This window comes from Lissotriton vulgaris, chromosome 9, assembly GCF_964263255.1.
Source record: "Lissotriton vulgaris chromosome 9, aLisVul1.2, whole genome shotgun sequence".
NCBI classification, from domain to species: domain Eukaryota; kingdom Metazoa; phylum Chordata; class Amphibia; order Caudata; family Salamandridae; genus Lissotriton; species Lissotriton vulgaris.
The window spans coordinates 311624736-311640437 of record NC_141697.1 but is presented as its reverse complement, the minus strand read 5'-3'; the positions used below and the strand labels follow the sequence as shown (position 1 = coordinate 311640437).

At 40.6% G+C, this 15702-nt stretch overlaps 1 pseudogene; it reads right to left on the bottom strand.

Moving 5' to 3' along the window:
- Positions 1-4392: 4392 nt before the first annotated feature.
- LOC147690045 (small nucleolar RNA SNORD36) lies at positions 4393-4459 on the bottom strand (annotated as a pseudogene).
- Positions 4460-15702: the final 11243 nt, after the last annotated feature.

Here is a 15702-nt window from a genome sequence, read left to right as displayed (position 1 = left end):
GCTAGCTGAGGGATAGAGGACACTATGTGAAATAGACCTGTGGTATCCTTCATTCACACCTTAGTATCTTCTTTGTGCAATTGTGTAAATTCTGCATATACTTGAATCAACCTTGTAAAGTTCTGTGTAGGGAATGTTACCATTTGAATATGAGAAGGGTTAAGGTGAAGTTGAAGGAAGGAGGCTGAGGTGTACAACATATATTGTGTAAACACCGATGCACATCAAGCAATTGTGGGCTTTGTATATTTACAACAATGTTCAAAATTCATTGAGAAGTAAAGGCCTTGTGCCATGAAGCTACTTTAGTTGATTTCAATCTGAGAATGATAGATAATGTCTTCAAAATATATATAAAAAACATAGACCAAAGGGTACAATGAGGCAGCTGTATGTGGCCAAGAGAGGATTTTTTACATCAAATTCACAGTTTTGCCATAGAGATCCCAGCTTGGTGGATGCTGCAATGAGAACCCGTTGATAGCATCCATTCTCTGTACTTTATAATATAGTAATGGTACCTGGAATGCAATTGTTTGCAGACCTATGGTGCCCACTAGATTTTGTATGACTGCCTCTGCATACCAGGAGCTGAGAATAAGAATGCACAGAAGATACTTGTAGAGCTCACATGCCTTGAAGTGTCTAGAATCTAGCATTCTGCTCACCTTACATATGTTAAGGGTCTTGAAACATATATTAGCTAACAGTTTTTGTTGGAGCATTATTTTGCTAATGTCTTCTATCAACCTGATGTTCTACATTAATTTGGTGAAGAAAAATCATATTTCAAGATTTTTGCAGAACACAAAATGACAATCTTTGTGACAGCTGTTTCTCCTTGAGGACACATTACAGAGGGGAAAGGCCAAATAGCTAAATACCTGAATTAGTGGGTGGCCTTTAAGCCAATTATTTGTATCCTATATGCTCTATTATAATAACCACAAATGTGAACACGTTAGAGAAAGCTAGGATGAGATTAAATATAGACATGTTGACCATGTAGACAGACATTTTACAATGAATAGAGCTAACTTGAATCATTTAAAAAGCATGCAATTGTACATGGACCATTGAAAGAGACCGTTCCCTCAAATGAAAAGTACATATAGCTGAATCGGAGACTGGTAGTTTTCTAACCGCTTTCCCTAATAGGTTCACTGGGGATCCAGAACATTGTGTGTGGTACGAAGTGAAATGTTGTTTACATTTTTTTTACATTTTCCTGAAGTTTTTCATCCTAAGGCTCAAGCACAAAGAAGATGCTGCGTCACACAAACAAGCTGTATCCACTTCATTTTTATGCACAAGCAAGAGTATCTATCTCTGCTTCTGATAGGGCCTTGATCTGCTTGCAGGCACTGAAGGCAGGGAAAATCACAACCAGCCAGAGAATACACCACACATGTACAGGGTTGCGCAGGGGCAGAAAATAGACCCAGGCACCAAAATAAAAATTAATCAGAGAGCTAAATAAGTGGCCTGTAGTTGCAAATTGTGCAGCGTTGAACTAGTAGAGAACCACTGAATGTCTGTTTTGCAGGGTATGAAAAAATGCATGAATTTGAACTTGCTGCAGGCAATGTTTGTTTTAATGGTTCATGACGACTGGGCATTGAAGGTCCAAGGATTCCAGGACTATATCTGTTTTCACAGAGGTTTTTGTGGAGGAAACATACTCAAAAACTCTGGACCTTTTAGAGTTTTATGAGAGAACAGTTTTGTAAAAGGTAGAGTATGTGTTCCAGGAACAACACAGGAAGCCAAGTAATGCGAGGTTTCAAAGTTGTATGAGTTAGGAACCGAGCACAAAAGTGGCGAGGGGCGGGTTTTCTGAGAGGCTAAATGCAATATGGTCTCTGTTCAGTTAACCTCGAGGAACTGAAATCTACGAAGGGAATTACCAACAGACTGATTTTTAATGAGTGTGGTTGCATTCCTTTTCTGAATAAATGTAAAGAGCTCTTGTGCCCCGAAACGGTTTTGTCCTGAAACGGCTTGCTGTTGGTAATTCCCTTCGTTCCTGTGTTGTTCCTTGCACTAACCCACCGCCTTGAAAAACGAGCAGTCTGCGCCTATTAAGCTCCTGGTAAACATCAAAAACGGGCGTCTCGAACCTCTCACACTTTTGGTAAACAACAACCGATGAGTATGAAGACAATATTACCTCCGTCTTTCCTTTTTCAAATAACCTTAACATATTGCCAAAAAACGAGTATGCTCCAATTTTAAGATATTCAAGCCCAAAAATGGGGCTTCATAAGAAATAGTGCCACCCATTAAATAAAGGAATAGAGTCTAATACATAGACACTTAAATATACCTGCTTTTTACTGAGTGTAACCAATGTTTTACATTATATCACAAACTATTAAGAAACAAAGAAAAAATGATTAACAACAGAATGCCAGACTTTTGGAAAATGATGATCCATCTGAAACAATTGTCTAGATTGGTACATCGATTAATGTTTGACATGAGCTGTCCAATATATATTCAGTATTATTTTTGAAACTGTTTTGTAAATTTGTTACAAATATGGCTAAAATGAAATTTTGATTTTTGGAAATATAAGTAATGCTCCTTGTTTTCAGAACACTGTACTGAAAAAATGACACTTGGCTTTACAGATTGAAACCTTTAAGGAATTTGCCTTTATATATTTCGATCATGATGTACTTTGAGAATCCAATTGATTATTGCTGGGAAACTGAATTTAGGTAATATATATTTTTCCTCATGTATTTTCCTCCACGTAGAATTACGCATATGGTGTATTTTATACACTGTAGGTCTTGGGCACCTTTTTCCTCTTTTTTTTTACTCTTTTCCGGTGACTCTTTTTCTGATTTTCAAAAAATTAATGAACACCTCACTTTGGTATAATCAATGTGTCCTTCACGAAACATGGATGCCTAACTATACTCAAAATCCTTTTAGTTTAAAGCTCGCAATTGTTCATGAATTCTTGCATGATTAACGTTTAGAACTAAAGGAGTATATGTTTCCCTTTCTTCACATTGTTTTAACCTTTCACAAATCCACTTCTCTCCACATCTCTTTGAATTTTAAAGACTCAATCTCTTTGGTCTCTCTTGGGGTCTCTTCCTCTTTCCTCTCTCTCTCTCTCTCTCTCTCTCTTTTTTTCATCGATTATGAATACTTTTCTAAAACACATCACCTCTTATCTTTCACAGCCTTGAGAAAGCCCTGGCGCAATTCGCCAAAGAGGGCGAAACATGTGTCGGCTGTCTTCGTTCAATTTTGTACCAAAAAAAATGTTATACTCCTTCTAAACCTTGGATCGACCTTATTTGTTGAATGATAATTTGAATCAACGATTAAAGGATTCAACCTAAAAACATCACGTAGAAAAACCTGGAACACATACTCTACCTTTTACAAAAATGTTTGTTTTAATATCAGGGAAATCAACAGAAAAACCCAGCCAAGCAGACCACAAAACGCCCCACAAACAACCCAAAAAGCATCCCACACAGAACCCGATTGCCCTATTGGCCAGTCCGACCCTGCACCTGGATGTCTCTTAAAAAACGACAGACATGCAGAACAGGGAGCTGTGAACCATATTTCAAACTGAAAGTAGGAAGGCAGAATAATTTTGTTTAATGCACCCCCCGTAAAAACTTCATTAAGGAATATACATTCAGTATACCTTGCACCCCAGACACCTCCACACATTAAAACAGAACAAACAATAATCATTTGAGTTCTCTGCATCTTTCCACAAGTATGATCATTTACATTTGGTAAATGATAGTGGAGTACATATCGCAATATCAAAAACAAAAGGAGCAACATCAACATTCAAATAAGGTGTATCCATTAAGCTATTTTTATACTCATGTTCCAGAGTGCAACACTGTGTGCTGCATTAAAGTACCTGTGATATAAGCAATCTGAGAACTGAGATTTTAAAATTAAACTTCAATATATGTTTTGGGACATTTAATGGCCTGCTATTTGGGCCAATTATCAGTTACTTGATTTTGTTAGACTGCCATCTTGAGGTTTAAATATTGATTTGTCAGAAACTTGATTATTAATTCAGGAGTGGGTTATGCATATAAATTCAATAAACAATATGGTTAGGTCAAAAGGCAGGTCTGAAAGAATCTCTGCTCAACCCCTCAGGTCTATGGCACACTCAACAGTCAATCCCAAGAGACGTGCTTGTTAGGTTCCAGCAGTACCAATACTTTTGAAGTAAAGGACAAATGCAATAAAATTCCAAAACTAATTTAGAAAAATCGAGAAACAATTAATGAATGGTAAGACACCAAGAGCATCAGAATAGAGTAAGGAGATATGCTTTTTTAAAGTTTGAGGCAAACTGTGCCTAAAACTGTAAAGCATAATTGAAAAAAAACTGTTCATGGTTAAAAGGCTCGCACTTTTTTCCACTTCATGGAGAAATTCATTTTTCTCATTGCAGCAGCCCCTAGCTCCTCTGGGCAGTATTCTATTCACCAGGTTTCTTTTCAGCCAAGCCTGCTTCAGGGTCCAGTCATCTGTGCTTAGCTCAGCCTTGTTGGAAGCAAGCAAACAGGAGGCCAGCTACTTTGAATTTGGAGAACAGTATCAGTCCCTGAGCAGGAGAAAAAGCCCTCAAGTCCTTGAGTGAGTCCTCTTCTTCCAACAGAAGTCAGGTGGAGTGACCCTAGGTACATGAAAGCTCTAGAAAGGTGGTGGTGAGGTGCCAGACATATCCTGTGCATTAGCCAACAATTGGAGACATTCTGCCACCCAACCCTGACAATTATTTGTAGTATGCCATATATTTTGCAGCACTTCCTCTAAGCCTAATGATACAATTACCCAGGAGCTCCTGTGTCAGCACCCTTCTTCCACAAGGCCAGAAGTAAATGTTTAGGGGGGCATCTCCCTCAGCTATAAGCAAACATATAAGATGTGCTCTATATGTGTATGATTTGCCAAATACTGGTTGTACTACTAAATATCAACCCCCAGAATATTGTGGTACAAAAATATAGAGATCAGAATTTCAAAAGTTAAGTGCATAAAGGATGATATAGATTTACTTATCTTAACTCCACATCTACATACCATGAATATATTTATATAAAATAGATCTATAGATGTGGGGTAAGGTTTGGAAAATATATACTTACCTGTCAATATTTAGGATTCAATATTCTTTTCTAGATATTCTGATCCATCGATATTCTGGTTTGGCTATTCAGGGTGCATCCCATGTGGTTCTATGTGAAGGAATATGTGGATTTGTTTAAGGTAACGATTAAAGCACACTCATTCAACTTTTCATAGTCCAACTTTACATCCTAACAACTAAATGGGATTTCAAGTAGAGGGGTGGAAATTTATAAAATAGGCTGACCCGCAGCTTGCATATTTTCTAAACTGTTCACGCTTTGTAAAATACAAAGCTCATGAAGTTCTTTTTTTTAAAAAGAATAGGACGACCTCCACTCAGAGACATCCCTTCCACACTTATCTCAGATGGAGGGTGTCCAGCCTCCAGACTCAATATTTTTCTGCCGGAGGATGTCCAACTGGGACATTCTGCATCAGGAAGTCATCATGCTGAGGTAATAAACCTAAGCTCACGTGTAGATAGGAAGTTTGAAGTTTGGAGTTTGGAATTTCGTAATTCCACCCAACTTCTTAAGTGAAGTTTTAATTTGACCTGCCACCAATATAACATTTTTTTATTTTTAAAATTGCATTTAATCAAAAGCACCAGTCAAAACTGCATGCACTTGAACCAGTCTCTGGCACTGGTATACACCTCTCATAGTTAAAGGCTGTCTCTGCAAAATGTGTTGTGAAAAAAGAGACCTTCGTTAGACATCAATTAGCAAGACAGATAAGTATGGTAAAGGATAGGGGACTGTGTGAGCCCGGATGAGTCCATTTAAGGCCTGTGGCCTTGCTGAGGACACTCATTCAATCTCCAGTTAGAGAAACTGAAAATGGGCATGCAGCAGGACTGTCGCTAAGGATCTGAGTGGTGGTTATATGGTTTGCATCTAGAATCCTGCTCTGAGATAACATCTCCCTTTGATGCTTTTTCCATGGTACCTCCCATTTGAATGCAACAGAGTTCTTCACTTCTGGATTTATGGACATTCTCCTGTCTTTAACATGCAGTAGACTCCTTCCATAGAATCCCCAAGCTTGCACCCTCAATGTGACTCACATTGCTTGGAAGAGCATACACTTCGCTGAGCGATAAATATAGAAAGAATGGAAGCCCGTCATGAAGATGAGAAATAGCAAATAATGACTTGCAGAGTGATTGTTCCGCATTACTATAGGTGCAGATAAAAGCCAAGCTTCATGTTATGAAATATTTAAGAGACTGCCATATTTTAATCCACATTAGAAAGCCAAACTACCCCTTAATAGATCTTGGACTTCTCGGCAAGTAGATTGTACTTTCCGGTGACTTTACCAGCAAAAGTAGACATGGCTGATATGCATTAAAGGAGAAGGCATCAGCATATCTCACCAAGAGTATGTCGTAACAAAAACCATGGGGCTGCCATTGATAACACCATCAACGCTTATGGTTTTCCCCCCCTGCGCTGAAAATCTGTAATTCCCACTAATCATGACGAGCTCAGCTCGGCATCAGTGTACGAGAGGTGTACCTCATGACGAGCTGAGCTCGTCATGAGCGTCGAAGGTGTTAAGCAATTTGCAAAATGTGTTATAGATCAATATGGATCAAGTAACAATGGTTAAATCTTATTAGGACTTTATCGATCACTATGCAAGGTGAGTTTGGATATTATACTAAGATCCCTTTTTGAAAATGTAGAAAACAATTGTGTGTGGGAATCACATTGGGTCAGGTGTATTTCCATGAGTATCTAGCTCTCAGTGTGCTCCTTTGAACTCTCTGTAACTCTCTCTCCAACCCCTAACCTCCATTCCCATTACTTCTCTCAATTATTTCCCAACTTCCTCTTTCTGTCTGCCGCTGCATCAATCTTCCAATTCCTGTCTCTCCTGCTCTTTTCCTAAAACTTTTTTATTTATTCTCCTATCTTTCTCTCAATCATCTCTCCTTTTCCAGAATCTCTGCTCTCTACTTTCTATCTCCTTGAACTTCTCAGTATTTTTAATCTTCCTTTGGCTCTCTTCTCCATAGACCACGTGTGGCAACTGAGACTTTCTCTTGGCTGTGCCCGGCCACTAGCAGTACATGCCACTTTTCTTTGACCACTGTCCTTTTCGCTCTTCCATGTCCCAGAAGCCTACCATCATACAGACATCCTTCTACTGGAGAATCCCCTTCGATCATGAAACAAAGAAGTTAATGCATTGTGGCATTCATAATCCTGCATCTTTTTCTAAATTCTCATTGCACAGAACATCAGGCTGCATGGATCTGGTGGGTTTTTACTACATTAGGGCAAATGACAACCAGTTGATGTTAACCACACTACCTTCACGGTGTGGTGGACTTCAAGCGTCATCCACAATACTGTAAAAGAAAATGGTTCTGGCAAAAATACCAGAAACATTTTCTTTTCCAAAACTAAAACCAGGGTGCCAGCGAAATGCTTCCTGTGAGTCCCTATTTTGAATTCCTTTTTGCTGCATTGCTCAGGACTGTTGACATCACAGAAACACAAAAATGAAAGCTACCTACCATGTCCTACCATGCAGCGTTTCTACATTTCTTCCATTAACAATAGTCCCCCACTTGTGTGGCTAGGCTATCAGTTGTGAACGGAAAGCCTCCTTAATCCCCCTACCTCACAAGGGAACATCACCATTTTGCATTGCAAATTGACCAGTTGTGGTGATGTGGGTAGCGACAGTATTTAGGCCAGGGTTCAGTTGACAGATACGGAAACCTGTCAGGCCCAGACATTTCCAAAAAAAAGGCAGAAAAGGTAGTCTGATGTTGGGTGGCTTGCATGGACCTCAAGAACATTTTTTCCCCTAAAAGCCCTGAAAACATCAACATTTGGTTAAATCACAGATTATCCTCAAATTTCTGTTAAGGAAAAATCTGGAATCTAAGAGGGTTCATAAAATTCCTTACATCTAGCATTCTCATACTTTTCCCAATAATAACGTTACCCCAGACGTTCACCAAGTACTATGATTTTAACTACAAAGGGCCCCTTCAAAAATGAGATTCAAAGTCCACAGATCTTAAATTACAAACAATAGTAATCTGAAAATGTTAGCTGATGTTCTGCCTAGATGTCTAGAGAGATAAATTATACTGATGATGCTTTCAGCCTCAGATGCCCTGATTATGGTTTCCATGCTTAACATGGCAGGCACCGCGCGGTGCCTGCCATGTTGTGCATGGAAGTGCACGACATGGCTTCCCTGCATTGTGGCAGGCGGTGCTGAGAGCACCATCCGCCGCAATGTCAGGAATGCAGAATGCACCCGCCAGTGTGGCGTGGGCATTCTAATTTCAGCAACGGGACCCCCGCACCAATGGCGGGCGGCCCCATTCCACGGGAGAATGGCGGGCGGACCTAATGACCCCCTGTTTCTTTCAGATCTATTTTCCATTTTCACAATTATTCAGGGTGTCGCAACATTGTTATTAACTGCTACGGTCGTTCCTACCACCCATAAAGTGCAAAACACATTTATCCACACATATTACAGTATTTTACACACTAGGGGTTTATTACATGCTCACTTCAAACTCATGTTTTTCTAGTGTATTTCTAGAAAAACTATAACTAAAACCTATTTTCCATTTTTGCGGTGATTCCAGAGTTCAGGGGGTATGTTGGTTAACACGATCACAGCAGTTAAGTCGCGAAGGCAGAAAGCAAAACCAGGAATTCAATAGCCACCACCACATAAAAAAATATAACTATATATTTAATTCTAACCATCACAGTATATAACGCACTATACAATTAACTCTATAAAAACATTTATCAAAATCTCAATATCTCTATAATAATTTGTAGGATTGATTCACTTATATATTTTTTTTATATTCTCACCAATATTCGCAACGCAATTTATAAAATCAATTTTGGACACATATCTTATGTCAATAACATTTCCATTTCTCAAACATGGGATCAGAGTACCTCTACTCAGACCCCTTATGTGGGCGGTCACACAAATTTTCAGTCCTGGGAACCATTCCTGATAGATGAAATTGTAGCCGCAACTTTCTGTTCACGTTGTGTACAGCCAATCAGATCATTTTCGTGGGTGCGTGCATTCGCAATTCATCGCAAAACCTTTGCGAAATATTTACTGCCAGAAATATGACAATAATTTTCAGCTTAAATTTTGCAAAAACTACAGCACAGATTTACACCCAACATCTACCTCCCTGCCAAATTTGATCTAAGTCCATTCAGCAGGTCGGGCTGTAGGTGTGGCTAAAGGTTCCCATGTGAATTACCATTACAAACGCACCCTTATTTTGCACCCCAAATTCTTGGTTCCCACTGCACTGATCACCCCAAACTTTCCATGACAATATATATATATATATATATATATATATATATATATATATATATATATATATTCCAAACAAAGTTCGCTGCCGTCGGGGGCCCCCGACCCATGCAGGGCGTTTATGGCTAACAGCGGGAGACAGCTACTACTATTATAAAGGAAGAACTTTGAGGCGGGTAAACTCGGGAACCACCCACCCGATACATCGTTGGAATCCTCAGGGTGTGCAGATGGACATAGGCTATATAAATTTAAAAAATATGTTATATTTAAAAAATTTACATTAAAAAAAGTAATCCCCTCGAAGTAGCGCCGGCCGCGACCTGCGTGCTGATGTCAGGAGCGCGGAGAGGAGTGGCGTCCAGGAGCGCGAGGCGAGCGGCACACAGGTGGTGAGCAGCAGCGGACCGGCGGACCGGCGAAGAGCAGTGAACTGAGGAGCAGCGGCTGATGTAAGGATCCGGGGGACAATGTCGGGGCAGGCGGGGGTCGGGGCACGCGCGCAACTTCTTCGAAACGTGCATGGTCCTGTGTGGTGATGTATGAATTTCGGACCCTTTCGCTCAACGCCCAGATCCGATTCCATTTCCATTCACAGCACAGAAGTCACCTCAGGAAGTGAGCCAACAGACCGATCCTTATTTCTTCTTGCATGGAAATCCCTTGCTCTGAATTTTGGAACAGTGAGATGCGCACACCTGTCCTCTCTCTCGGCTGTAGGCAGGCTGTACGGGAAACAACATTTTTCCCCGAAGTGTTTGGAACGCAATGTCATTTTAACTAAACTGGCATAACAACAGTCTGTTTGGTATGTCAGTCTTTTTACCGATATGTTTAATATGACGCTGTTGTCACTGATTTATGCACACCTCTAGGAGTGACTCAGAGCCGGAGCTAGACATTCAAATTTAAAGTGCAGGCACTTACTACCCTAAAGCAGTGCTTTCCTGTTTCGCTTGCATTTAAGTAAAAGAAGTGCATGCGCTCTGTCACAGTCACATAATCTAGATCTGAATGCTGACAAAAACTAAAGGATTAAAATGTGCAATTTGTAGCTTGCCTCCGTAAACGGGCCCGGGCTGCTGGGCAATGTCGGGGCAGGCGGGGGTCAAGGAAGCCTGAATACTCCCGGACAAGGTCGGGACGGGCTGCTAGTATATATATATATATATATATATATATATATATATATATATATATATATATATATATTAGTGAGTGAGCAAGGCGGGAGCAAGCCGCCGAAACGCGTCTGAGCAGAAGCTGATTTGTGAAATAAACGTTAGAATTAAGATACACGGAGTCAGCGCCTTCTTTGATGACAAAGACTGGTATGGTGAAAATATATATATATATATATATATATATATATATATATATATATATATATATATATATATATATATATATATATATATATATATATATATACACACACACACACATATATTATATATATATATATATAAATATATATATCATATGTATACCTGATGTTGTCATTTTTACTAATTTGTTCCTAATTTTACATTTTTCTAACTGCTTTAACTGTTTTCAGTACAGCCTGCACTATGAAAATTTGGACGTTCAGTATTGTATTTCACCATGCAAATCATAACAACCTACTATAGCATATCCAGTTTAGAAGTTTAGTGACAGGAATCTAACAACTTTTTGAAGGACAAAATACTGCTGTTTGATTTGCGCTCATTTGATGTACCTCGTGGGATTTAATTACGCTATCTGATTTGTCTAATTCATCTCTAATATGTTTGTAATTATTTTTGTAAATAAAAATTAATGACACTTATGTCCCATTCCCCACTGTCTCACCGCTGCCTCCACCACAAGAACGTCTGTTTGTCTCTGTGTTCTGCCTCTAGAGGGCATCTTGACCTTTACCTTTCGATGCCCTGATGTCTTAGCAATATCATTTCTCATTAGCGATGATATGCTCACACAAAACGCTAATTGACAACATCAGATGCTCAAAGGACATCATGTAAATCCAACACTGATAGATCAACCTTCCCGGGAGGAGCGAAGAAAGGCATAGGTTTGAAGCGACCTCATTTGCATACTATACCTTCCTGGATCTTAATCTAATCATTCGTCTTTCCACGTTCCCTGTCCCTCCATCTCTCCCGCCAAGGTTGCGCGACACAGGCAACCAAGAGCGTGAATCATTGGAACACGGAAAAATATATATTGCAAAGGTCATTCCAGTGCAGGTGGCTCTGAATATTAAGCACTCGCCGTTGTCTTTTCAACCTGCCTTGAGTTACACATGCTTCATCATTGCCTGCAGGGGAAACTAAACGTGATTACCTGCGATATAATTTTTAAAAACATGCGGAGATGTTGAGGAAATGTTAAGCCGAGCAATGAGCCTGAAGGGTCATTCGCAATATTTCAATGAGAGAAATAAATAGCCTCAGTGGTAGTGACGCTGATAGAGCAGCGCATACTGCCCTATTTAACCTAGAGTACTTCTTGGAAGGTAATTGTATGTGAAACAGGAACCAGAGTTCAGTGATTTCACCTCTCAAACCTCATCTCTCCTGATGCCGGAATGAAGTAAAACCTAACAGCCTAATTAGAGAAGCTCAGAGCAGAAAATGGGTCATTGTTCAGGAATGTTACACATTTGTAACATTTTGAAGCACTTGATAGACAACTGCGAATAAGATGGAGAACATAGGCAGGGTAGCAGCTGATAAAAGGCACATTACTCTGGGAAATGTTGAATTTTGCATCGAATTTGATATTTATTATGCTAGGAAAGGTGGCATATATTGGATAGAAGGTGTACAATACTTTAAAATTAATAGATATCCGCAGCTCTTACAAATAACCATTGCCAATGACAGCAGCAGACCTGTGCAAATTGTGTGCTCAGAGGTTCATGTGGATTTGAGAATCTCGAATACAAATTTGAAACAATCTGCTAATTTTGCAAACCAGGCAGGTTGAATAAAACTTGCTGGAAATTGCGACAGGGTATGAGGAAGATTGAAGAGAAATAGGATTCCCTAAATGTTCAGAAAATGTTGATTTTTGATACTGGAAAAAAACATAACATGAAATGGAGTGAAGTCACGAGAGAAGTAGAACTAGAAGTGGGCGACAAATTCCGCCCTATCGTTGAAGTTGGCAAAACTAGGGGGCAGATTTTCGTTAACTGGCGCATCCCCAGGAATGCGCCAGTTAATGCGCGCCACAGTGCGCCACAGCTCCGCCACCCATGGTGCGTCGCATTTACAATGCAGCGCACCATGGTGCAAGGCAGGGAAGATGCGCGACGCGTCTTTCGGCGTACGGGCGGCGCATTGCTGGAGTCATGTCGCAAGTGCGACATGACTCCTGCAATGCACTGGGGCCACCCCTACATTGCATGGTGCATCACCCATACGCCTGCTTCAAGCAGGCATAAGAAATTGACGTAGAAAGTGACTCCGTGAAATCTTGTAGATTTCACTGAGTCACTTTCCAGGGGCGTTCCTGCGACGGAACGCCCCCCCCTGCACCGGAACGCCTACATGAAACCTGACGCAGGTTTCATGTGGCGCAGGGCCTTACACCGTGACGCATCTCCACAGATTCGTCACGTTGTAAATGCCTCGTAGGTATGCGCCATGTTTATGCCGCCTTGCATGACGCAACAGCGGCGTAAACGTGGCCAATGGGCCTCATAAATCTGCCCCTCAGTGTTTTGCTTGGAATGCAGAGTTTTGGCAAAACTCTGCCAACTGCCAGAGTTTTTTCTAGCACGCAATTGGCCAATGCTAGTTTGGCAAGTAAGAATGTGCTGCCTCTAGCACGATCCACTGGCACTAGAACACCTCCCATAGAAGATTTCTCAATGGCAGTGGTCGCATTGAGAATGCTGCTGCTCGAGTAGAAAAGCGTTGTGAGTGGCAGAAAGAAGCAGCCCCCTCTAGAACGCCACTTGGTTCCTTTCGCACTGATTTTCGAGTGTAGAATAAGCTCTTGGTGCGAAAAATCTGTGCGAGTAACGCAAAGTGACAATTTCCGCCAGCTCGTGGGAACTCAGTGGAATTTCATAGAGTTTTCATGTAACTCAGCGGAATTCCATTGAGAAAAACTCATGGAGTTCTACCCACCTCTGGTGGGAAATTGAGAAATATGAGTGAAACTGAAAATGTCAATGAGAAGAAGAGCTACAGAAGCAAGCTAGTCTTTGAGTAGCATGATAAATTGTGCAGTGAAGTAGCACAGTGGGTTAATAATGATGTTTCTAACCAGAAGATAGTGGGTTTAATGACGTGCACAAAAGGTGATGGGATCAATGCTTGCAACAAGTCTAACTTCAGGGGTAGCATTTCAACCCATCGTTCTTAAGACCGCCATGCCACCTCAGTTTAGACACAAATCGGTATCGACCCTGCTCCAAAAGGTCTAGCCCCGAACTGCCAGGCTCAGTCCTCCCTGAAACCGGAAAACAAGCAAACCAAAACTGGCTTAAAAAAATTGGCTTTAACCAACTAACCCCTTTTATATTTCCAAAGTTGATAAAATACTACTTTTTCAATACAACTCTTACTATGAAATTGATTTTTTGCATGTGTCATTTATAAATGATCTGTAATAAAAGGTTTGTAAATATTATGGATTAACCGCTTATGACTTAAAGAGTTTACTTTCATCTGCAGTGCTTTTCTGTTTGATACAGAAAAAACTGAATTTTTGCTGACAATTATATTGATTCTAACCTCTGTACTTCCTGAAGTGAATCACTCCCCTTTCTTACAACTGCTTTCTGTTTGATACACACCGTCACCATTTGTACTTTAAAAAAATTACAGAATCTTTGCAGTGCCAAGGGACAGTTTTCATCGAGGAACAATCCTCCTACCTCTTTAATATTAAAGTGTATGATTCAATCTTGTGCCTTCTTTAAAACATATTTTTATTGGCATTTCGTGTATAACATTACATTTTCAAAGATTACAGTCGTATCTTCTATTTCCTTATTTGACACAGCACTAGAAAACATCGTTCTATGTCACTCCTGGTTTACTCTATGTTGATTACCAACTTGAGTTACTATATACGTTGGGCTGGAAAGATAGTCTAAAGAGGCGACCCCATCCCTGTTGCATAGCTGTACCGTCTGTACTCGCTTCACATGTTATTAGTAACATCCAGATGGGCATTCTTCAACAGTTTCCTAGGATACAGCAATACCATTCATGTTTAGTGCATTTACTGCAATTGCTAAACTAAAACAAAACTTAAACTTGTGCAGAAGGGTGTCATGTACAAAAACTTACAAATTACATTAGGAGGATTTCAATGCAAAGGGCTAATACCAGGGCTGGTGGAGTCTCCCCTCATGTGGCCATTCACCTCTCTCCCCTCCACTTGTTCCAAAAGTTTAACATCTTGGGGCACATGGACTAGTTCAGCTCCATAATCCCTCTTGTAGGAAGGGGCTGTTGTACTCCGCGCCTCTACATCAGACTACTCATTCTTCCCCTCCTCCTCACTACTTGTACTTGCTGGTCTTTCCCAGGACACCATCAACTTCTTCCAATGGTCAGCTACGGGGCACTTCTGCATTCCTTTAGTCTCTTCCCAGCTTGGCGCTCTACCCTCCACCCCGGCCCAGGCAATCACATCTCGATTCCAAGTTTCTACTTGGGGTCCAGTCGCTGATTTCCATTCCAATGCTATTCTTCGTTTGGCAAGTCTATCAGTCTATTCACGACTTTGCGTTTTTGTGATCAAGGGAAGAGACCGAGCAGGCATACCTGCACCGTTACGGCCAATATCCTTCTCCGAATATTTTTAATCTTGGCCAGGACTGCCTCCCAGTGAGGACGTATGCACTTGCATTCCCAAGTCATATGCATAAAATCTACATCCGTTTGAGGACATCTTGGGCATTTTCGCATCTCCCCCCATAAGTAACATTAAGGCGGTGGGGCATGTGTATATAGTTGAATTGAATATACTTTAGGCACGTACTGTGGGAGATCTTTTTGAAGGACTGAAAGATCTTACCCTATTCAGCTGTGTGCATGCAGCCCAGTTGCCATACGGCATGTAATTTACAGCCTATACTGTGCAGGAAATGTTTTTGGCATTCCCATTGTGGTGCCCAATGACAGAGGCACTGCCATGGAATGCCAAAAGCAGCCCATCAGACACAGCGAAACTTGTAATCTGGTGAGCAGCCGACCACGGGATTTGTGGTGAAAAAGC